At 41.1% G+C, this 24,296-nt stretch overlaps 1 pseudogene; it reads right to left on the bottom strand.

Annotated features, from left to right (window-relative positions):
• Nucleotides 1–1,258: 1,258 nt before the first annotated feature.
• On the bottom strand, nucleotides 1,259–23,173 carry LOC149233134 (cytochrome P450 71AU50-like; annotated as a pseudogene).
• Nucleotides 23,174–24,296: the final 1,123 nt, after the last annotated feature.

The following is a 24,296-nucleotide window of genomic DNA, read 5'->3' as shown; positions in this document are numbered from 1 at the left end:
GCTCTCCACTCCCCTGAGAACATGCGACCAAAGTTACCAAAGGAAGACCATTAGAATAGAGAGAGTTAAGCACACAAAGAACAAAACATAGAAAAACTACCCATTTTATCAAGGAGGATATGAATTATATCTGCTTCTATCAAGGCAGGATATGAATTTTATCTGTAGAACATAGAGAGTCAAGCACACAAATAAAAAAACATAGAAATATTACCCATTTTAACAAGGGAGGATATGAATTATATTTGCGTCTATCAAGGGAGGATATGAATTTTATTTGTAGGAAGCAGCTATGCTTTATGTGATGATAAAGCAAAGGTTATCATATTCATATGTCATAAACACAAAGATGGAAAGAATGGAAAATCCATGGAGTTAAACATTACAGTGAAGCAATTCTAGCATTACTTCATTACTTCACTGGGAGAAAAACTAGTTAATAATGTATTATATATACTAGTTTTAGACTAATCTAAACTAAAACTAGTTAATAATGTATTATATATACTAGTTTTAAACTAATCTAAGCTAATATGGTTTGTTGTTGGTTTGGTGTTGCTTAGGTGCCTCAACCTATGGCCAAATAAGACCTCAAACTACGAGACTTTGGTAGAATTTGGTTAAAACTATGGGACTTTGGTTAGACTTTGATTAAAATCATCGGATAATTTTGAAGAATTATATGTTTTTTGAAATTTTGGCTTAAAATTTCTGAATTTCAGGAATAATTTTGAAAATTTTTATGTTTTTTTTAAACTTTAGCTTAAAATTTTTGAAATAATTTTGATATCCGCATGAACTACATCACAGAAAAATCGATTACTATAGTCCCTTCATGAAGGGAACTAAAAATACAAAAAGGTTTACACACTTTGAAACACCTCAATGCTTTATGAAAACTATAACATTTATTTACCTACATTCAATGCTTTACATATACTACATATACAACAATAGAAAGCTTCTCATTAAAACTATCTTCTAGGTAATGTCCTCCTAATAACATCTACCTTTCTGAAAACTATAACATTTATTTACATACATTCAATGCTTTACATATACAACAATAGAAATCTTCTCATTAAAACTATCTTCTATGTAGTGTCCTCCTAATAACATCTAGAACGACAGGTTTCCCATTTTACTAGAGTTGGAAATCTCATATGCTTTTATTTGCACTGGCTCCCCATATCTATTCTATTTGTATCCACATCTATCCTATTTGTATTAAAGTAATCAACTAGGAATACAAATATATCTATATTGTTACAGTCACGGGAAGGCGAGGAGATGGAACAACAAACAGTGCATGTGCTCTTGATACTGTAACTCCGTGATGCTTTTCAGACATGTACAATTTATCTTTATTCATATCATCGGGGAGCCTCCAGTTGAAACAGTGCAATAGTTGCGCCACAACAAACTCTACAACAATTAGTCCCAATTTTTGTCCCGGGCATCGTCTCCGGCCTACTCTGAACAGAATCCATTCAAACTTTTCTACTTTTGTATCTAGGAAGCTGGCTTCAATGAATTTTCCCGGCTTGAAACTTTCAGCATCCTCCCCCCATAACTTTGGGTCCCTTCCAATTGCCCAAATGTTCACCAGAAGGTGAGTCCCGTTGGGGATTTCATAGCCCAACAGATTGCACCTGTCCATTGATATGTGGGGAAGCGATAAAGGCCTCGGCGGGTGAATTCTAAGTGTTTCTTTGACCACAACTTGTAAATAAACGAGACGAGGCAGATCAGATTCTTGTACCATACGCCCCATTCCAACTATGTGTTCGAGCTCATCCTGAAGCTTCTTCATTGTTGAAATTATAATTCCAACTGCCGCATACTTTTTCAGAAAATCACCAGTCTTCCATCGAACCTCTTTTCACAAGTTGGTGGTATTTTCTCAATCAGCAGCGATAACACCCAACGGTGACACGTGCACAGCACTTTTGCAAAAAATGGTTTTTTCCCGGAGCATAAAGTTCGTGTGGATTGAGCGAGCGATAGCCATCCGATTGAAATCAAGTTTGATGTCCGTCGATTGAAACCAAAGTTGCGTACAGGCCTGCACCACATTGCATGAAGTGAAATGAATTTTGTTTGACCGACAGTTTGCCAGTAAAATAATTAATGAATTTACTATGGTCATAGATTGTAGGTAAAATTTTAATTTTATTGTTTTTTTTATTATGTAAGGGAGTATGGAAAAATTGAAAACGTATGGTCATTTTTGTTAAAAAATAGAATATGCAATGTAATACGATATATGCAGTAGTGTGAATTTTTGTTTGTGTTATTCCTTGAAAACAAAAGGAGAATGCGCAGCAGTGCGAGGGTAATTTTTGTTGAAACAAATGGAATACACACAACAGTGCGAATGTAATGTGTAATGTTCACACAACAGTGTGTTGATTTTTTCCAGCAGAGACATAAGTTTTTTTTAATGAAATATGCAGCAGCGTGAATGAAACGAGAAGATTTTCTTTTATAGCAGTGAATGTAAAGAAAACTTTTACACACAACAGTGTAAAATTTTCAGCTGAGACATAGTAACATTTGCAAGGAGACAGAGTAATTTTTTTTTGTGGAACTGAAGTGTTCCTGGTGTAATCCCTCAGGAAGAGGAAGAAGTTTGCAACGGATAGTATTTATTAATGAATATAAAGTTTTTATGTGTGTGAAAGACTCTATTCTTCTTCAACAAATTTTTTTTTGATCCTGTGGTTAAAATAGAGCATCATTATCTGTTCAATTCATTTTTGTTCTGGAGTTATCAGAAATTCCCAACATGGTATCCGAGATTTTCCAGGCTCTTTGAAGGTGTCAAAGAAGCTGAAGGAAGGATTTCTTGCTGCATCAGCTTCTCCAGCAGAGCGAAGACTCAGTCAAGGTATTTCTCAAGTTAGTTTATTGTGTTACTGTTGAGGACAGTCAGTCATTTTAAAATACAAAGTCAACTATTTTGAAGCATAGTTAAGAGTGCAAGAATGGCTGGAGCCAGAACTAGCATGGGTATCTTTAATACTCAACTCCCACAGTTTAATGGAAAAAACTATGACTATTGGGCAATAACCATGAAAGCTTTGCTTGCTTCCCAAGACTTATAGGAATTTGTTGAAGATGGTTTTGAAGAACCAGCAGATGAAAATGAGTTTAATAGCTTAACTCAGGCAGAGAAAGATCTGTTGAAGAGCTATAAGAAGAAGGATTCTAAAGCCCTCTGTTTTTTGTATCAATCAGTGCATGAGAGTGTGTTTCCAAGGATAGCAGCAGCCAAGACATCCAAAGAAGCATGGAAAACTCTCAAGACAACCTATCAAGGCATGGAAAAAGTGAAGACAACAAAGCTACAATTGCTGAGGAGAGATTTTGAGAATCTTTGCATGAAGGAGTCAGATAATATTGACTCATTCTTCACACATGTGATTGGTCTGGTCACACAGATAAGGTCTCATGGAGAGATTCTTGAAGAAAGGAGGATTGTGGAAAAACTATTGAGGATCCTACCCTCAAGGTTCGATGTGATTGTCACCACCATAGAAGAGACAAAGGATCTCACAAACTTTTTAATTGATGAACTACATGCATCACTGATAACACATGAGCAGAGATTGAGTAGGAATGAAAACTCATCTCTAGAGCATGCCTTTAAGACCCATATGTCCTTTGGAAGAGGAAGAGGTCAAGGAAGAGGAAACAAGAGAGGAAGAGGCAGAAGCCAAAACAGAGGTGGAAGAAATAGTCTAGCAAATGCTCAAGGAAGAGGTAGCAATCCAAATCAGAACCAAGGTCAAGGCAGTAGCCAACAAAGTGGAAAACATCATGCTCAAGGAAAAAGGTATGAAAAACCCAATGTCCAATGTTACTACTGTAAAAGATATGGGCATTATGCAAATGAATGTAGGAAGAAGTAGCATGATATGAGTAATAGAACTCGTGCAATTTCCCTAGAGAAAATATCAGCGAAAATAATTTGTTTTTAGCTTGTAATATGGTTGAAGAAAAGAGTGAAGATGTATGGTTTCTAGACTCCGGTTGCAACAACCATATGACAGGAAACATAGCCATGTTTTCTATGTTAGATCAGAATGTGAAGTCACAAGTCACACTAGGGACTGATAATAAAGTTTCTGTTATGGGAAAAGGAGAAGTAAAAGTTTTAACAAAGAAAGGTGAAAATAAAACCATAGCAGATGTTTATTATGTTCCTGGAATGAAATGTAACCTCTTAAGTGTTGGACAGCTTGTGCAAAAGGGGTTCAATGTTTTCTTTTGCGAATGATGTATGCACCATCATGGATAAATTACCTAGCAAACAATGTATTTCTGAAGTGAAGATGACAAGGAACATGATGTTCCCTCTCAGAATAAAGGCATATTTGAAAAATAAAGAAGTACTAGCAGCAGTGATTGAAGAGGCTTTCCAAAGTGAACCAAAGGATGAAAACTAGTTGTGGCACTTGAGATTTGGACATCTAACTTTGGAGGTCTTAACTTGTTGAATAGAAAATGAATGGTAAGAGGATTGCCATTGACAGAGAAACCAGATAGCTTTGTGAAGTTTGTATCCTGGGAAAACAACACAAAGAAAGTTTTCCATCTGGGAAAAGCATAAGGGCAAAAGCACCCTTAGAGATTGTCCACTCAGATTTATGTGGACCGATGCAAACTCCATCACTTGCAGGTAGCCACTATATACTAACATTTATTGATGATTTTACTAGAAAAATTTGGGTTTATTTCCTAAGAACAAAAGTGAAGTGTTTGAAAGATTCTACAATTTCAAAGCATTTGTAGAAAACCAAAGCAGGTTGCATATCGAAGTTCTAAGAACTGATAGAGGAGGTGAGTATATCTCCAAACAATTTCTACATTTTTGTAGAGAAAATGGAATTCATAAGCAGTTTACCACTAGGTACACTCCGCAGCAAAATGGAGTTGTCGAAAGGAAAAATAGGACAATCATGGATATGGCGAGGAGTATGTTAAAGGCAAAGCATTTGCCAAATGATTATTGGGCTGAAGCTGTACACTATGCAACGTACATTTTGAATAGATGCCCTACAAAAGCAGTTATCAACAGAGTGCTAGAAGAAGCATGGAGTGGAACAAAGCAAGGAGTCATCCACATGAAAGTTTTTTGGAGGTGTGTCTTATGCACACATTCCAGATCAGCTAAGGAAGAAGTTGGACAATAAAGGGGAGAAATGTATTTTCATTAGATACAATGAGGAATCCAAAGCTTATAGGTTGTATAACCCATCCACCAAGAAGCTTATTGTGAGTAGAGATGTTCAGTTCATTGAGGAGGAAGCTTGGGATGGAAGCATAGAGAAAACAGTGAATGTTAAAAGCTCTTTGTCACATGATGAAGATGATGAGGAGATGGCTGAAATACATCCCCATACAACAGCGCCAACACAAAGGCAGCAAGAGATACCCTTGAGGAGAAATGAAAGTGCTTCTCCAAGCACACCACAAGGAGGAAATTGAAGTGCTTCTTCAAGCACTTGTACACCAAATAAAAGAGGTAAGAAGTTCATAAATCTAAGTGACATTTATGAACAAGAGGCAGAAAATGAAGGTATGAACTCTTTGTTTGCTTTATATTGTCCTGTTGATGACCCTAGTCATTTCAAAGAAGTAATTAAGGATAGGAAATGGGTAGAAGCTATGGATGAGGAGATTGATGAGCCCCAATTTTTGGTAACAAATTGGGCTCATTTGGCCTACTTATCTTGCGCAACCCTTCATCTTTTATCACTATTGCATTCATTTCTTGGTATATTTGTGTTATTTGTAGGAAGAAGGGCAGGCATTATATCTATGTGGCTAATACATGATGATTTCAGGTTTTTTGGCATTAAAGGAAACAAAGACCACGCAAAAGGAGACAAGGAGACAGCAAAGGTGGCATTGCAGGTTTATAGGGAGGTTGTCTATAGCCTTAAATAACCTCCCTCGTGATCTCCACCCTAACTCCGAGCTCCAACAGCTCTCCCCACCGAGCTTAAAGGCAGCCAACGGGTTCTACAGGAACAACAATCTACAGCAGTTTAACTTTTAGTTGGACAGCCGAGCTCCATTAATTGAGGAAGCCAGCTTGATCCTCATCATGTATAAATATTAAGGCCGTAGCCTTTGAAAGAGCTTTTTGAACTTTGGAACTACTGTTGTAATTTCTAAGCACGAGCTACAGCTCGGTTTTTGCTTTTTGTAAGCCAGTTTTGGCATGATATTAGACTCATGATTATTCAATAAAGGCAGGCAGCTTTTGATTCAATTCTGAGTTTTTAAGGGAGCTATATCTCTCAGGTTGGGGCCCAACCTGAGAGCAATAGACCTCCTCTTCCTTGTATTGTTACTTGTCTTTCTTTTCAACACTTTATTCCTCTGTTTTGACATGCATTTAGAAATTACAGTCTGCTGATTTGATTTCTTTTATGTGATTGAGTAGGATTAGTTTACGGTTCAAGTGCTTTTAGTTGCTTAGATTAGAGTAGGAGGATCAGCATTCATTAGAGCTCCAAGAAAAGGTTGACAGTGCACTCACTGCCATCTCTGTTTAGAGATTGGGGGTGAAGACCGTACCAACCACCAAAAAAACGCAGTCTTATACTTTCGTTCCAGCTGCAACACAGTCATTTCAATTGAAGATCCATCCATGCATTCTGATCTTGAGCAGTACTTCTTCATTCCAACTCCATGCACTATTTTTCTCTGAAGTATACATTGTTGTTCGTTGATTTAATAACACAGTTAGGATAGGTTGATGAATTCTCGGATTTGTGCAGATTTGTTTCCTTTACACTGCGTTGCATCACTCTATTATCTTCTTCTTCTTCTCAACCACGCCTAAAGCCACCTACCTAACCTCTGTTCAGCTCGTTTGCCTTCCAACGCTTCCACTGTTCACGTAGCTCCATCTTTTTGGACTTTTCATTGCTTCCACCCTTCTATCCACCAACCAACTTGACCCATTCTTTCCTCATCTCATATCTCTGTCCCTGAGCCATCATAAGCTCCCTTTCCATCCTACCTATCCACCCACACAACTCCTCCACTCCTCCATCACCCAAAACTCCAACCATAGAACATCCTGTAGAAGTTAGCAGACTTCCTGTAGAAATCCCAAGCTTCCTGTAGGATCCCCTGCAGACATCCTGTAGAAACCTGTAACCTCGGTTGCCGAGCACCTGAACGTTGTGGACTTCTATGGAATGATGTTTTGGATCCCCTGGAACCTCTCCTAGCCCTCCTGACCTTTCCCAAGCTTTCTTTCCCTTCGGACCACCCCTGCACAGTCAAACCCTAATAAGAAACAAAATTGTAATAACTCCGACCACTTAAGCAAAAATACAAAAAAAATGTTATTTTCAGTAGAAGTAGCTTAGTTTCATGCATCTCATATCATTAGAAGTAATGGCATCATTTCTAGAAGTTTGCACTCCCACCATTGCATCATAGAGATTAGACTAGTCAGATTAGGGTTTACTAGGGTTTCCCTGTTTTGTTGGCTTTCAGTTCATTATTGCAAAGTAGGTCAATTTCCTTTGAGATAGTCTTCGTCCATCATTTAGAAAGCTTCTTCTGATAACATATAGAAGTTGGCTTGAGCCCTAGCGGACTTGTGCCAGCTGACCAAGTGACAACTGTGACAAGAGCTAGTACTTGTGCATATAGCACCGTCGCTTCCAAGTTTGTTACGAACTACCGGGTTGATAAAATTAGCGATAGGAAGCTCCAGGAGTTGTAGCATTATTGCTACAATACTGGAGCCCACCATCTTTTTGGCGCCGTTGCCGGGGAAGCGCCAGAGTATTAGTAATTGTTTCTTTTCTTCTATTTTCTTACTCTTGCCTTCTGCTAAGTAGTTTATTTCATTTCCATTCTGCAAAAGTAGCATAGACATTTCCTGCTTTCATAGATTAGAATTTCCTACTTTCATAGATTAGCATTTCCTGCTTTCATAGATTAGCATTTCCCGCTTTCATAGATTAGCATTTCCTTCTTTCATAGATTAGCATTTCATTTCTACAAGCGTAGATTAGTGTTTCCATTCCTGCAATTTCATTTGAGCAAAGTAGATTAGTTCTTTCCTGCTTTCCGTTTAATTCTGCATCTTTATAGTTAGTTGTAGATCAATCTGTTTCAGTTTTGCAGGTACCAAAGAAAAAAAACACAAAAGCAATCAAAAAAGTCTTTCCATTTCATGCCTCGTAGGAATCGAGATAAAACAAGCAAATTCTTACCCAACACCCCCACCACGTCACTGAGTCACCCTTCTCTCTTCTTCGGTGACAATGATCCAGAAGAACCTATAGGTGAACCTCCTGAGATATACGAAGATCCTATAGTAGAAGAAGAATTAGAGACCATCCCATCTGAAGCTATGGCTGACAATAGAAGAGGAGATGAGAGAATAGAAGGTGCTTTCCCCATCCGAGAGACCAATGGAGAGATGAAAATGAAGAACATTAGCCCCTCCACCTTACCTCACTTCCATGGACTGACTATTGAAGATCCTGATACCTTCCTGTTTGAGTTTGCTGTCCTTTGTAGAACCTATGACTATATTGAAGATGAGCAGAAGCTGAAACTCTTCCCTTCAACTCTTAAGGATGCAGCATTATGCTGGTTCATGGGCTTACCTGGGAATAGTATCACCACTTGGGCTCAGATGCAGCAAGCTTTCAACACCAAGTACAGGGATTACTGTAGGTCCAAGGAAACCAAGGGAGAAATCTTTCGGATGACCATGGGAAATGATGATTCCTTAGAGGATTATGAGGAGAGGTTCCAACTTAGCTATAAGCGGGCCAGGTGCACACTTGACCCTGAATCCCTCAAGTTGGTCCTGCTCCGAGGAGTCCCTGAAGACCTCTTAGATACCCTTCACATGTTAGCTGGGGGGGACATTTACCAACTGCCTTATGAGGACATCAAGACTGTGTTTAGAAACCACTCCAGGGCAGCTCGGAAATGAGGAAGAGGAAACCTCCTCTCAACTGGTGTCCCTTTCTCCAAACATGAGTTTGCAAATCAATTGGAAGATCTTAAGAGTGAGGTGAGACAGACCATTGCCATGCAGCTGGACACATTCAGGATCCAGCAGAAGAAGGAAGAAGCTGAGAGAGCCTTGGCTATCTTCTGCCCTAGATGTACCAGGAGACACCCTAAGAACGAATGTCCATTGCATTCGGTTGAAGTGTGTTTCGTTTGTGAGGAGGACCATCCCACAAACCAATGTCCAACCTTACCTGGATTTAAAGCCATGTACCAAGGGACAGAAGCTCCCACTGAACCTCTCTATTACCTCAACCAAAGGAGGCCACAAGGACCTAGAACTTACCAGCAGGGGATGCAAAGGGCACCTCAAGCTTATTACAGCCCCAACCAATCGACTCCTATGCCTTCCTGGGGTCCCCCTGCTCATCCTTCTTGGTCTATGCCTCCTCCATGGTCTTATCCACCTCAGTACCATACTCAACCCACTACTCATTCTTATCACTCACAGGCCCAGCCTCAGCCTCAGTGGAATGCACCTCAGTCGGGGTGGAGGCCCCAATACAACACTCCCCCTACCACTTTGCCTCCACCACCAGTTCAACCTCAACCATTACCTCCTGCTCCTCCAAGGCAACCTCAAATACCTGCTCAACCGAACCCGAACCCCAAAAATAGACAGGCCCAGCAGGTATACACTGGGGAAACATCATGCCCTACTTATGTTGTGGAGATCCAGGAGATCAATCTTCGATCTGGCAAGACTCTTCCAGATCGCCAACCCCCTCCCCCAGAGGATGAGGAAGAAAAACAGGAAAGTGAACCAAAGGCTATTCCTCCCTTTCCTGAGAGACTAACAGCCACCACACAACCCAACCCAGAGGAGGATGAGCTTCTGGGTGAGCTCAAGCAGTTGTGTGTAAAAATACCACTTCTCCAATCCATCAAGGATGTGCCAATATACAACAAACTGGTAAAGGAAAAGTGTTTCAAACACCCAGGCAGGCGAAAGAGAGATGCTTCAACCATCAATGTCTTAGGACAACTGTCTGACCTTATGTTAGGACAAGTCATCTGCCCAAAGTATCTAGATCCTGGGAGTCCTATAGTAGATGTCCACATCAATGGCATCATCTTACCTCACACTCTGATTGATTTGGGGGCCGCCATTAATGTGATGACCAAGGATACCATGCTCAAACTCAATCTTCAGGGTTACTTGAAGAAGACCTCAACAGTTCTGCAACTTGTAGATCGCTCCACTGTGACTCCCGAAAGGATTGTGGAGGATGTCTTGGTCTCTGTCGACTCTTGGGAATACCCTGCAGATTTCGTGGTTCTGCAACCCAAGGCGAAGCTTACTGGATATCCTCTTATTTTGGGAAGGCCTTGGTTAGCCACTGCAGATGCTTACATAAGTTGTCATGCAGGAAATATGACCATCAAAAATGGTCCTATGTCCAAGCAGCTAGTCCTATATCCTCCTGCCCAACCTTCCTTAGAGCATGACTTACCACTTTGGTTGGAGGAAGGAGAAGAGGATGAAGTGTACTCAGCACCTTTGTGCACCCTAGATACCACCAGAAGAGACCCCCCAACCGAGGATGACTTGATTGAGACCTTGATCCAGAATCCACCTTCTAGTGCACTATCCTTAGAGAAATTGGTGGAGGATGCCCAAGCCAGCACCCTAGTGGATCTTTGTATGACCAACCCTGTCACTCCCAGAGTCAAGAATGTGGAGTTTGGCCCTGAGAGAACGTTAAAGATCAGCTCCTCCCTATCTCCTTCCCAGGAAAAGGAGCTGTGTAGCCTGTTGGCCAGTCACCTAGATGCTTTTGCTTGGAGCTATAAGGAGATGAAAGGAGTCCATCCCTCGGTCTGTACGCATCACATATACATCAAAGAGGGTTGTAAACCGGTTAGGCAACCTCAGAGGAGAATGAATCCAGCGCTTAAGGACATTGTCAAGGAAGAACTGCAAAAACTGTTGGATGCCAGATTCATTTACCCCATCTCAGATAGTGAATGGGTGTCCCCTCTGGTGTTGGTTCCCAAGAAGAATGGGAAATGGAGAATCTGTGTGGACTACCGTGAACTGAACAAAGCTACCAAGAAAGACCATTTCCCTCTGCCTTTCATAGATCAAGTGTTGGATGGACTGGCAGGAAAGAAGTTCTTCTCTTTCCTGGATGGGTTTAGCAGGTACAACCCGATTCAAATCAGCCCGTAAGACCAAGATAAGACCACCTTCACTTGCCCTTGGGGTACCTTTGCCTACCGAGTTCTTCCCTTTGGGCTACGCAATGCTCCTGCTACCTTCCAGAGAGTTGTCTTTAGCATCTTCTCGGAGTTGGTCCATGATGCAGTGGAAATCTATATGGATGACTTCACTCCTTATGGGGCCAATTTCCAGGAAGCATTGTCCAATCTGGGAAAAGTCCTAACCAAATGCATTGAGATGAACCTGTCCCTTAGTCCTGAAAAATGTGAATTCCTGATGACTGAAGGTACCGTGTTAGGCCACACCATTTCTTGCCAAGGGTTACAGGTGGATCCTAACAAAATTGCTCTCATCAAGAAGGTTCCACCTCCTCAAAAGGTAAGGGATGTTCGGAGTTTCTTAGGATTAGCAGGGTATTACAGGAGATTCATTAAGGACTTCAGCAAGCTAGCCTCGCCATTGTTTGGCCTGTTGGCAAAAGATGTGGAGTTTAAGTGGACTGATGATTGTCAGAGGGCTTTGAATGAATTAAAGGACAAGTTGGTGTCAGCCCCAATCCTGAGAGGTCCAAACCGGGCCCTACCTTTCCACATCCACACTGATGCCTTGAACAAAGCCATAGGTGCAGCTTTAGGACAAGTTGAACAAAAACTTCCATATGCCATTCAATTTGTTAGTAAAAACTTGTCCAAAGCTGAGCTGAATTACACCGTAACTGAGAAAGAGTTTTTGGTTGTGGTCCATGCACTGAACAAGTTCCGACACTATATCACTGGCTATCAAACATTTGTACATACAGACCATGCTGCAATTAGATATTTAATGAATAAACCAGATGTGAATGCTCGTATTATTAGATGGTTACTTTTGTTGCAGCAGTTTGATTTGACCATTATTGACAAACCAGGTAAAGAAAATGTTGTTGCTGACTTTTTATCTAGATTGGATTTGTCTGCAGATGAGGATGGAACATTAGATGACCAGATGCCTGATGAACATCTGTTTGCTATCTCAGCACTCTCTCCATGGTTTGCTGACATAGAAAACTATCTTGTTTCAGCACAGTTCCCTCCGCACCTATCTTCAAGAGAGAAGAGCAGAATCATCAGAAAAAGTGCCTCATTTACTTGGATCGGGGGCAATCTGTTCAAGCTTGGCCCTGATCAGATCTTAAGGCGTTGTGTAAGGGAGGAGAAAGTCTTTGATATCCTCCTCACCTGTCATGATGGGCCTTGTGGAGGACATTTGCCAGCAAAGAGGACTGCCTTCAAGATCCTGCAGGCAGGCTACTATTGGCCCACACTTCATCAAGATGTCAGAAGATATATCAGCCAATGTGACCAATGCCAAAGAATGGGGAAACCGACTCAAAGGGATGAGATGCCTCTCCAACCTCAAGTGACTCTTGAGCCATTTGAGAAGTAGGGCATGGACTTTGTGAGTCCAATCAACCCTCCTTTGAGGCAAAGGTCCTACATCATTGTGTGTACTGACTACCTGACAAAGTGGGCAGAGACTAAAGCAATCAAAGCAGCTACAGAAGAAAAGGTGGCCGATTTCTTAAGAGAAAACATCTTCTACAAGTTTGGCTACCCAAGAGAGATGGTCACCGATCAAAGGAGCCAGTTCACATCCAACCTAGTTGAAGATCTACGAGCTCATCACAAGATCAAGCATAGGACTTCCACCCCCTATCACCCTCAAGCAAATGGGCAGGTGGAAGTCACCAATAGAGCATTAGAAGGGATCTTGACTAAGGTGGTGAGAAGCAACAGAAAGGACTGGGCAGATCGCCTGGTTGAGGCCACCTGGGCTTACAACACCACCTGGAAGACCACCACCGGCTTCACACCTTATGAGCTAGTCTATGGAAAGAAAGCTTTGTTGTCCATTGAGTTTGAATACAACACTTTGAGGATGGCAGCTCGGCTAGATCTAGATCTCAGCCATGCACAACAAGAAAGGTTATTGCAGCTGAATGGACTGGATGAGCACCGAATGCAGGCCCTCCTTCACTCAGAAGTGGTTCAACTTCAGAGAAAGGTGTGGCATGACCAACATCTCCATGACAAGCAATTCCAACCTGGAGATTGGGCTTTGTTGTATGACTCCAGATACAAAGATTTCAAGGGAAAGCTGAGAACCAGATGGCTATGACCATATGCAGTGGAAAAATGTCATGACAATGGATCTGTTCTTATTCGGACCATTGATGAGGAAGCCATCCCCATGGTTGTCAATGGGCATCGATTGAAGATCTACAGGAAGCCTCTCTCAAGACATCAGTTCATCAAAACTATGGAGAAATCAGTATTGGTCATAGAAAAGGGTTCTGCCTCTCCTTTGGGCATACCCTGAAAGATCTAAAAAAAATAAAATAAATAATAATAATAATAATAATAATTCTTGGGTGAAAACCTCTCTGAGGCGCCCAAGGCAGGTGGTAAGGGTGAAAACCTCATTGAGGCGCCCCTATTGTCTTTCAAAAAAAAAAAAGGGGATTGGAAAAAGATCCTTGAGTGAAAACCTCTTTGGGGCGCTCAGGGAAGATGGCAAGGGTGAAAACCTCATTGAGGCGCCCCTGTTATCTTAAAAAAAGAAAAAGAAAAAAAAAAAAAAAAGAGTAAAAAAAAAAACAAGGTTAGCAAATTCATAATGTAAAATTGCATGCAAGTTGCAGGTGTTCTATGGAGGAGAGGAAGCCTCTCAACTCAAAGCTCAGGATCCTTATCATGCAGTCAGGAGACCTTACCAGCACCTCCTCCAAGAATACTCATTTTCTCCAAGGTATGTGCAATTTTATTACAGCTTGAGTCTTCTACAGGAAGAAACGGATTTTTCTACAGGAAGACGCAGATCTTCTACAGGAAGACGCAGATTTTCTATAGGAAGATGCAGATTTTCTACAGGAAGGTGCAGTCTCTTTACAGGAAACACAACCTTTCTACAGGAAGCTCTGTATTTCTACAGGAAGCTTCCTGTAGAAGTTCAGGACGACCCAGAATCCATCTTATGAGGAAATGTAACGACTAAGGATCGGTTTGGATGCATGCAAGCTATTGTTATCTCCCTTGCACATTGTTGTCACCTCGTCCTGCCATCCTTGTCGACATGCAACGAAGTTACCTGCACCAGCAAAGCAGATCGATGAGTTCTCAAGAAAAGCAATTTTTAAATGAAAAAAACTCTGAGATCTCATACCATATCCAGCCCAGTCATCCAGAAGCCCTGGGAGCGTGATCGGGAGGCCAGATCCTTCGTCGTGCAGCATGCACCCAAGGAGGAAGAACTGTTACAAGACATCCCGCGGGAGTCCTGTAACAGTTAAGCCCGCTAGAGTGTATACTATTCACAGTGCTGGCCATATGCAATGAACGCGGACGCATGCAGCCAAACATCAACTCCATTGTCGACAGCCTGTAAACGTGAACCTCCGGGCCTGTGCAAATTCACCAGCAGCAGATAGATCCATTCATCATCGTCCAAAACCTGAAAAATCGTGTTGCAGCCGCGCAGGTAAGTGTCTCGACCCTCTCTTCCGTCAGATCGCATGAATTTTACTTTGAATTGTTTGCAAAGTGTAAAGTAAATGGGTTGAGCGGCTGTATGGCTAGTTGACTGGCCACGTCGACCGGTTAATGGTCCAGTCAGATGTTTGGGTGGCGGCCGTGACAAAAGGAATGATCAGCACACACGTGAGAACAATCCCCGTCGGAAAAAACGGATTTAGCAGAAGAAACGGTGGCGGATCTGCTGGAGGGATGATGCGGTAGTAAGTGAATGCGCAATCAAATGATGGAACGACGTCATCCAATGGTTCGGCGGGTACAGCTCACCCCCGCGCCACGAATTCCGCCGATTCAAATCTAATCGGCTAGATTGGCCGCATGCATTTATCATTCGCCGTTTGAACCTCGAGTGAACATTCAAATCTCTCTGCAGTTCGAAACTCCGAGCCTTTGGCTATCAAAACGGCTATGGAGCAACACCGAGAGTGCAGACCAACTGCAGTCGTCCCCAGGAATCACGTGCTGCTTCTACAGGAAAGCTGCTCCTACAGGAAAGCTATTTCTACAGGAAGGCGAGTTCCTCACGTAAAAAACGTGGCAGATAAAAAGGTAACCCTGAACTCTCCATGCAATTGGTTTTTAAAGGTGGCAGGACCGTCGTCTACAGTTTGGTTGTAGGAAATGGTTGAAATTGTTGTCTGTTGTGCATAGACTGTTGTTCTACAGGATGTCAGTGAATTAAACTATGTTAAGGTCCTCAGGGATAAGTTTCGTGGATTATTTGCACGACGGAAGCGTAATTCTACGCTCTGTCCTATAAAGCTAAACCTCTTCCGCATTCGCCACCTCTAGCAACAGTTTTTATCATGCCGGGTGGGTTTATTAGACGGGAACCCACTAATTCATCAAAATTAAGGGAAAACCAGGAGGTGGTGGAGCTCTTCACACGGGCACAATGGATGTCCTTTTGTGACAAGTTGCAGGGTCATGACGACGAAGTGGCAGAAGAATTTTTACAAGCCTTGAGGCCGAAATCCAAAACCCTGGCCACCGTGAACTTCAGGGGCCTAAGCCTCAAGCTCACCCCGCAATATATCAGTCGAATTACTGAACTTCCAATGGGTTTGCCATGGGATAAGGAAGAAAGGAAGTTGAGCGAGCAGGCAAAGAAAGAATTCTTTCCACCTGAGGAGGAATTCACGGAGGACAAAAATGGGGTGCGAAGAACCAGCTTGCTGCCACCATGGAATGAAGTTAGCCTGCAAATCATGAAGTATATAACCTGTGAAGGCCGTTTTAGCATCGTGTACGCGTATCACTTCAGGCTGCTCACTGAATTGAGACACCAGATTGATCTTCCTGTAGAAAACAAACTGAGCATTCCTTATTTCTTGCTACAGTCTTTAATTGAGTCTGCCACAAAGTTAAAAGAAGGCATACCAGATCAGGTAGCCCACCATGGATTGATCAAACTTCTTGTGGAGGATGCACTTCATTCATATAAGGTTCCCCTCTCATGGGAATCATTCAGAAATCTAACAAGAGATGGAGACATAAGGATGCTGACCGAGGAAAGTGGTTCCTCCAGCAGTGAGGAAAAAGAAGCAGTGGCCGCAGAAAAGAAAAAAACAGGCCAAAAGACCCCGACCACAGTGCAGAAGAAAGAACAAAGGAGGAAGCATGAGAAAAAGGATGCTGAGGAAAAAGGTGACACACCCATTTTGTCAGCAAGAGAGAAAAGGTTGCAGCGCAGAACGGACAAAGCTGAGAAGGTCCACATCAGCACAAGTACCTCATCAGCACCCGCAACCAAACCAAAAATCAAAACCCATGCAGCAAAGCAAGCCAAGGTGGCGACACCTGTGTCTACAGGAAAGCAAAAATAGGCTTCTACAGGAAGCCCGAAAACAGAAAAAGGGTCTTCTACAGGAAGCCCGAAAATTATTGAAAAAGGGGCTTCTACAGGAAGCCCGAAAATTACCAAAACAAGGTCTTCTACAGGAAGCCCAAAAATCACGAAAACAGGGTCTTCTACAGGAAGCCTTGAAAAGGTGAAACCCAAGGAGAAGAAGGCTGATATTCGTGAAAGAGAGGCAGCAGCTGTACTAGCTGGCCTCAGCACGCCACCTAAGCCAAAAGAAAAGAGGAAGAGGGAGACCCTTCTCTACTTTAAAGCTCGAAGAAGTGTTAGGATAAAGACGGGCAAGCCACAACCTTCGTCCAGCAGCCCGATTGTCATTGAAGATACCCCTGCTTCTCCCAAGGAAAAGTCCCCCTCAAGGATAACAGTCACCTACGAGAAGGGGAGCCCAAAAGCAACTACTTGGAAAAGGAGGATAGACCAATCGGCTTCAAAATCCCGGCTCAAGGTCGAGGAAACAAAGAAGAGGGAAGGAGCGGCACCCTCATCGCCACCAAGGGCAGAACAGGCAGAGCCACCAAGAGTAGGGAAGAAAGAGCGTATTCCGGAGCCTAGTTCTCGGCCAAGGACAAGGAGCTGGGGAACAATTGCTCAAGGATGAGCAAATATTTTAGCTGGGGGGTGATGATGAGCCCCAATTTTTGGTAACAAATTGGGCTCATTTGGCCTACTTACCTTGCTCAACCCTTCATCTTTTATCACTATTGCATTCATTTCTTGGTATATTCGTGTTATTTGTAGGAAGAAGGGCAGGCATTATATCTATGTGGCTAATACATGATGATTTCAGGTTTTTTGGCATTAAAGGAATCAAAGACCACGCAGAAGGAGACAAAGAGACAGCAAAGGTGGCATTGCAGGTTTATAGGGAGGTTGTCTACAGCCTTAAATAATCTCCCTCGTGATCTCCACCCTAACTCCGAGCTCCAACAACTCTCCCCACCGAGCTTCAAGGCAGCCAACAGGTTCTACAGGAACAGCAGTCTACAGCAGTTTAACTTTTAGTTGGACAACCGAGCTCCATTAATTGAGGAAGCCAGCTTGATCCTCGTCATGTATAAATATTAAGGCCGTAGCCTTTGATAAGAGCTTTTTGAACTTTGGAACTACTGTTGCAATTTCTAAGCACGAGCTACAGCTCGGTTTTTGCTTTTTGTAAGCCAGTTTTGGCATGATATTAGACTCATGATTATTCAATAAAGGCAGGCAACTTTTGATTCAATTCTGAGTTTTTAAGGGAGCTATAGCTCTCAGGTTAGGGCCCAACCTGAGAGCAGTAGACCTCCTCTTCCTTGTATTGTTACTTGTCTTTCTTTTCAGCACTTTATTCCTTTGTTTTGACATGCATTTAGAAATTACAGTCTGCTGATTTGATTTCTTTTATGTGATTGAGTAGGATTAGTTTACGGTTCAAGTGCTTTTAGTTGCTTAGATTAGAGTAGGAGGATCAACATTCATTAGAGCTCCAAGAAAAGGTTGACAGTGCACTCACTACTATCTCTGTTTAAAGATTGGGGGTGAAGACCGTACCAACCACCAAAAAAACGCAGTCTTATACTTTCGTTCTAGCTACAACACAGTCATTTCAATTGAAGATCCATCCATGCATTCTGATCTTGAGCAGTACTTCTTCATTCCAACTCCATGCACGATTTTTCTCTGAAGTATACATTGTTGTTCGTTGATTTAATAACACAGTTAGGATAGGTTGATGAATTCTCGGATTTGTACATATTTGTTTCCTTTACACTGCGTTGCATCACTCTGTTATCTTCTTCTTCTTCTCAACCACGCCTAAAGCCACCTACCTAACCTCTGTTCAGCTCGTTTGCCTTCCAACGCTTCCACTGTTCACGTAGCTCCATCTTTTTGGACTTTTCATTGCTTCCACCCTTCTATCCACCAACCAACTTGACCCATTCTTTCCTCATCTCATATCTCTGTCCTTGAGCCATCATAAGCTCCCTTCCCATCCTACCTATCCACCCACACAACTCCTCCACTCCTCCATCACCCAAAACTCCAACCATAGAACATCCTGTAGAAGTTAGCAGACTTCCTGTAGAAATCCCAAGCTTCCTGTAGGATCCCCTGCAAACATCCTGTAGAAACCTGTAACCTCGGTTGCCGAGCACCTGAACGTTGTGGACTTCTATTGAATGATGTTTTGGATCCCCTGGAACCTCTCCTAGCCCTCCTGACCTTTCCCAAGCTTTCTTTCCCTTCGGACCACCCCTGCACAGTCAAACCCTAATAAGAAACAAAATCGTAATAACTCCGACCACTTAAGCAAAAATACAAAAACAATGTTCTTTTCAGTAGAAGTAGCTTAGTTTCATGCATCTCATATCATTAGAAGTAATGGCATCATTTCTAGAAGTTTGCACTCCCACCATTGCATCATAGAGATTAGACTAGTCAGATTAGGGTTTACTAGCGTTTCCCTGTTTTGTTGGCTTTCAGTTCATTATTGCAAAGTAGGTCAATTTCCTTTGAGATAGTCTTCGTCCATCATTTAGAAAGCTTCTTCTGAGAACATATAGAAGCTGGCTTGAGCCCTAGCGGACTTGTGCCAGCTGACCAAGTGACAGCTGCGACAAGAGCTAGTACTTGTGCATACAACACCGTCGCTTCCAAGTTTGTTACGAACTACCGGGTTGATAAAATTAGAGATAGGAAGCTCCAGGAGTTGTAGCATTATTGCTACAATACTGGAGCCCACCAGAGATCAATGTCATGGAAAGAAACAAGACATGGGATTTAGTTGAACTACTAAAACGAAAGGAAGTCATTGGAGTTAAATGGGTCTACAAGACCAAGAGTAATGTTGAAGGAAAAATAGAAAGACACAAGGCAAGGCTGGTTGTCAAAGGATATAAGTAGCAGTATGGGAGAGACTATGAGGAAACTTTTGCACCGGTTGCTAGAATGGAAACCGTGAGATCAATGTTGTCCATAGCAGCACAAAACAAGTGGAAATTTTACCAAATGGACGTGAAGTTAGCATTCCTAAATGGAGTGTTAATGGAAGAGGTTTACATTGAACAACCTCTAGGCTATGAAAAGAAAGACCAAGAGTACAAAATGTGCAGATTGAAGAAAGCTCTTTATGGGCTGAAGCAAGCACCAAAAGCGTGGTACAGTAGGATAGGTTCCTATCTACTGGAAAATGGATTTGAAAAGTGTGAGGTAGAACCCACTCTCTACATCAAAGAAAAAGATGGTAAATTACTAATTGTTGTGTTATATGTTGATGATGTTATTTTCACAGGTAATGATGATCACCTTATTGAAAATTTCAAAACAGTCATGAAAGAAGAATTTGAAATGACTGACATGGGCTTGCTGAGATACTTCTTAGGAATAGAAGTAGAACAAAATGGAAATGGCATTTTTACCTCACAAGAAAAATATTTTAATGAAGTGTTGGAAAGATTTAATATGCAGGAGAGCAAAGCAATGATGACTCCCATAGTGATGGGATTAAAACTCAGCAAAGAGGACAGTAGCAAGGGTTTTGATCCTAGTTTGTACAAGAGCATAGTTGGCAGCCTCATGTATTTCACTGCAACTAGGCTGTAAATAATGCATGCTATTAGTTTAATTTCTAGATTCATTGAGAGGCAAAAATAAGCACATTGGCAGGCAGCAAAAAGGATTCTAAGGTATGTTAAAGGTACTAAAAGGTTTGGCATTTTATATACTGTTTTAGAATGTTCAAATTTAATTGGATACACTAATAGTGATTGGGCTGGAAGTGTAGATGATCAGAAAAGCACATCCGGTTATGCTTTTCACATGGGTTCAGGAGCCATTTCATGGGCTTCTAAAAAACAACCTATTGTAGCATTGTCTACAGCAGAGGCAGAATATGTGGCAGCTACAACAGCAGCATGTCCAGAAATTTGGATGAGAAGGATGTTAAGGAGCTTAGGCCAAGAACAAGCAAAAGGAACTGTGATTTTTTGTGACAATAGCTCAGCTATTGCATTATCCAAGAATTCCGTGCTTCATAAGAGAACGAAACACATTGACACAAAGTTTCATTACATCAGGGAATTGGTAAACAATGGAGAAATTGTTTTACAACATTGCAGGACTCGGGAGCAGGTTGCAGACATTCTAACCAAGCTTTTGGGGCAGAAAAGTTTTGAATTTTTGAGGAAATGTCTGGGTATGACTGATAACCCAGCAGTTGAAATTAAAGTGGAGTGTTGAAATTATAATTCCAGCTGTCGCGTACTTTTCCGGAAAACCGCCAGTCTTCCATCACACCGCTTTTCACAAGTTGGTGGTATTTTCTCAATTGGTAGCGATAACACCTAGCAGCTGACACGTGCACAACAGTTTTTCAAAAGTGGTTTTTTCCTGGAGCATAAAGTTCGTGTGGATTGAGCGAGCGATAGCCGTCCGATTGAAATCAAGGTTGATGTCCGTCGATTGAAACCAAAGTTGCGTACAGGCCTGCACCACATTGCGTGAAGTGAAATGAATTTTGTTTGACCGACAGTTTGCCAGTAAAATAATTAATGAATTTACTATGGTCGTAGATTGTAGGTAAAATTTTAATTTTATTGTTTTTTTATTATGTACGGGAGTATGGCAAAATTAAAAACGTATAGTCATTTTTGTTAAAAAATAGAATATGCAATGTAATACGATATATGCAGCAGTGTGAATTTTTGTTTGTGTTGGTCGTTGAAGACAAAAGGAGAATGTGCAGCAATGCGAGGGTAATTTTTGTTGAAACAAAAGAAATACGCATAACAGTGCGAATGTAATGTGTAATGTTCACACAGCAGTGTGTTTATTTTTTCCAGCAGAGACAAAAGTTTTTTTTTAATGAAATATGCAGCAACGTGAATGAAACAAGAAGATTTTCTTTCACAGTAGTGAATTTAAAGAAAATTTGTACACACAGCAGTGTAAAATTTTCAGCTGAGACATAGTAAAGTTTGCAAGGAGACAAAGTAATTTTTTTTTGTGGAATTGAAGTGTTCCTACTGTAATCCCTCAGGAAGAGGAAGAAGATTGTAACAGGCAGTATTTATTAATGAATATAAAGTTTTTATGTGTGTGAAAGTCTCTGTTCTTCTTCAGCAAACAAATTTTTGATCCTATGGTTAAAACAGAGCATCACTCTCTGTTCAGTTCATTTTTGTTCTAGAATTATCAGAAATTCCCAACATTCATCACTGGTGGGTTTCTCAGCAATTCGGGCATTGCCCACTCTATGGTTATAGACGAAGTATCCGAGCCAGTGGACAATATATCCTGCCAATCAAAGACACCCGAATCAATATCACGATTATCATATTTTATACAAAGCCGTTGAAATCTAAATAGGAAGAGAATCGATAAACGGTTGTGTGCGCCAATAAATAATATACATAGAGTACGTATTTTATATTGTTTCGCGTTGTTTGGAACCCTAATTTTTTTTTCCGCTGAGGCTTCCAACAAAACATCCACAAGATCTGGCATGGTGTTGGGCTTATTCTGCGAAAAGTGATTCTCTAGTGTCTTCTCTAACAAGTTGTCTTGTGCCTTGTGTATGTTCTTCAAACGACGGTTGAGACCTTGAAGATCCATCCACTCCAGGTATGGTATGTAATCTCCGATGTTGAAAGACCCTGCTAACACAAACGTTTCCTTTATCATTGACTGGATCCCTCTACTACCCATTAACTGTTGGTCAGTATACTTTCTACTGAAGGCAATCCTGCAGATTATATCAATCTCAAGGGCTGACATCGTCTTGCTAATGTTTACTCGCGAAAACCCTTCATGATATGAAATATTAATAGAGCGAATCATAGCATTGACTTCGTCTTCTCTTATGAAGCGAAAGGAATCTATTCATCTTGAGCTGAGGAACTGTGAGATGCAAAGTTTACGGATTTGCCTCCAATAGCGGCCATACAGAGAAAATGTGATGTCAGAGGAATTGTACCACAAGTACTTAGTGGCGGTGGATGTAGGTCCGCTGGCGAAAAACAGATCATGAGTCTTGAGGAATTCCTTGGCCATATCTCAAGAGGAGACGACTAAGGTGAGGGTGGAACCGAGGCGTAGAGACTTGAGTGGCTCGTATTTGAGACAAAGCTCTGATAACGCTCTGTGTGGAAGCTGTCCCATCAAGTGAAGGTTTCCAATAATTGGAAATGGAAACGGTCCCAGAGGCAACGTCAATTTTCTCCTCCTGAAGAAGAAGGTCCATGTTGTCCCCAATGCAAGGAGAAGAGTAGTACTGAAGAAGCTTCATGTCGTCACCAATGCAAGGAGAAGAGCAGTACTGTTTCTCCTCCTAAAAAAGAAGGTCCATGTTGTCACCAACGCAAGGAGAAGAGCAGTACTGAATAAGATCCATGATATCACCAATGCAAGGAGAAGAGCAGTACTGAAGAAGGTCCATGTCGTCACCAATGCAAGGAGAAGAGCAGTACTGGCGAGTTTAACAAAGAACTCAAATCATCTCTGAACTGCGGAGTTAGAACCCAACTGGATCGCCATTTTCACACTCCACAGGGTTTCGTGGTATCTTGAATTTAGTGTCCGTGAGGGTACATGTTTGTGCAGAGAGGAGATTCTTGAAGTTTTATATAAAAATATATATAGAATTAGGGGTTTCCAGGGATGGAATTTGTCGGGGGATTTTTTAAGCTGATCTTATTAGAATTTCATAAACAGGCAGGATGTTTCAAGGACGTGAAATAGAAAGGCCGTAGTCTAATTAGTCGGAGGAATTGCCTGGAAAGTTATGGAAATTCTGGTCATATTTAAAGAAAATCTGGTAAAGTTTTTTGTAAATCTAAATTATAGTTGTTAAAATTCAAAATTTTAGGTGTCATAGACGTTTTTTGATGGTGCTCAATTCATTTCCATCATCAAAAACACGATTCAAACATTGTCTCTACAAGATTTTTTGAAATTTTTTTACCTAAATTCTGACCACCTTTAACCATCCTGCAAAAGACTCCAATAAACTATTGAGTATATCATCAGCCCACCACATGCATATGTGTTGTCATGTAATTATTACAAAATAACAAACCACGTCGTGTAATTATTACCAAATGACAAACCACCCCAACATTTCAAATAAACCACCAGGCCCACCACCAAAACAAGACTTCAAACAGATACATTCGCTGTACAAGACTCAAACAAATACATTCGCTGTGAATCGGTGGATTGGTATCCGTGATAAAATAATATAGAATTAATACAGAAGTCAATTATATCTGAGTTGGTGGATTGGTATGCGTGATAAAATAATATAGAATTAATACAAAACTCAATTATTTGGCAAAGGTACAATTATGGACATTAAATTCTATTATATTATGTCTTTTTACTAGCGGTGGCTACCAAGAACGTCCCTTAATGCGATAATTTAATTTTATATCACATCATAACTTCTATCGTGATATTTTAATTTCAAATAATATGTTTTGGAATATTTTTTATTTAATTTTATAGTATTTAATTAAAATTGAATATATGTTTTGTTTGGAAATAGTTTTTATGATATATATGTGTATATTTTAGCAATTATGAAATTTTGAAATTAAAAATAATAAATATATTAAATTAATTTTAATAATAATTTTTTAGTAAAAATTACATAAGAGAT

The sequence above is a fragment of the Pinus tabuliformis genome, chromosome J (assembly GCF_031772625.1).
Source record: "Pinus tabuliformis cultivar Carrire ecotype Pingquan chromosome J, CPIR1, whole genome shotgun sequence".
Taxonomy (NCBI): domain Eukaryota; kingdom Viridiplantae; phylum Streptophyta; class Pinopsida; order Pinales; family Pinaceae; genus Pinus; species Pinus tabuliformis.
This window is presented reverse-complemented; position numbering and strand designations above follow the sequence as displayed.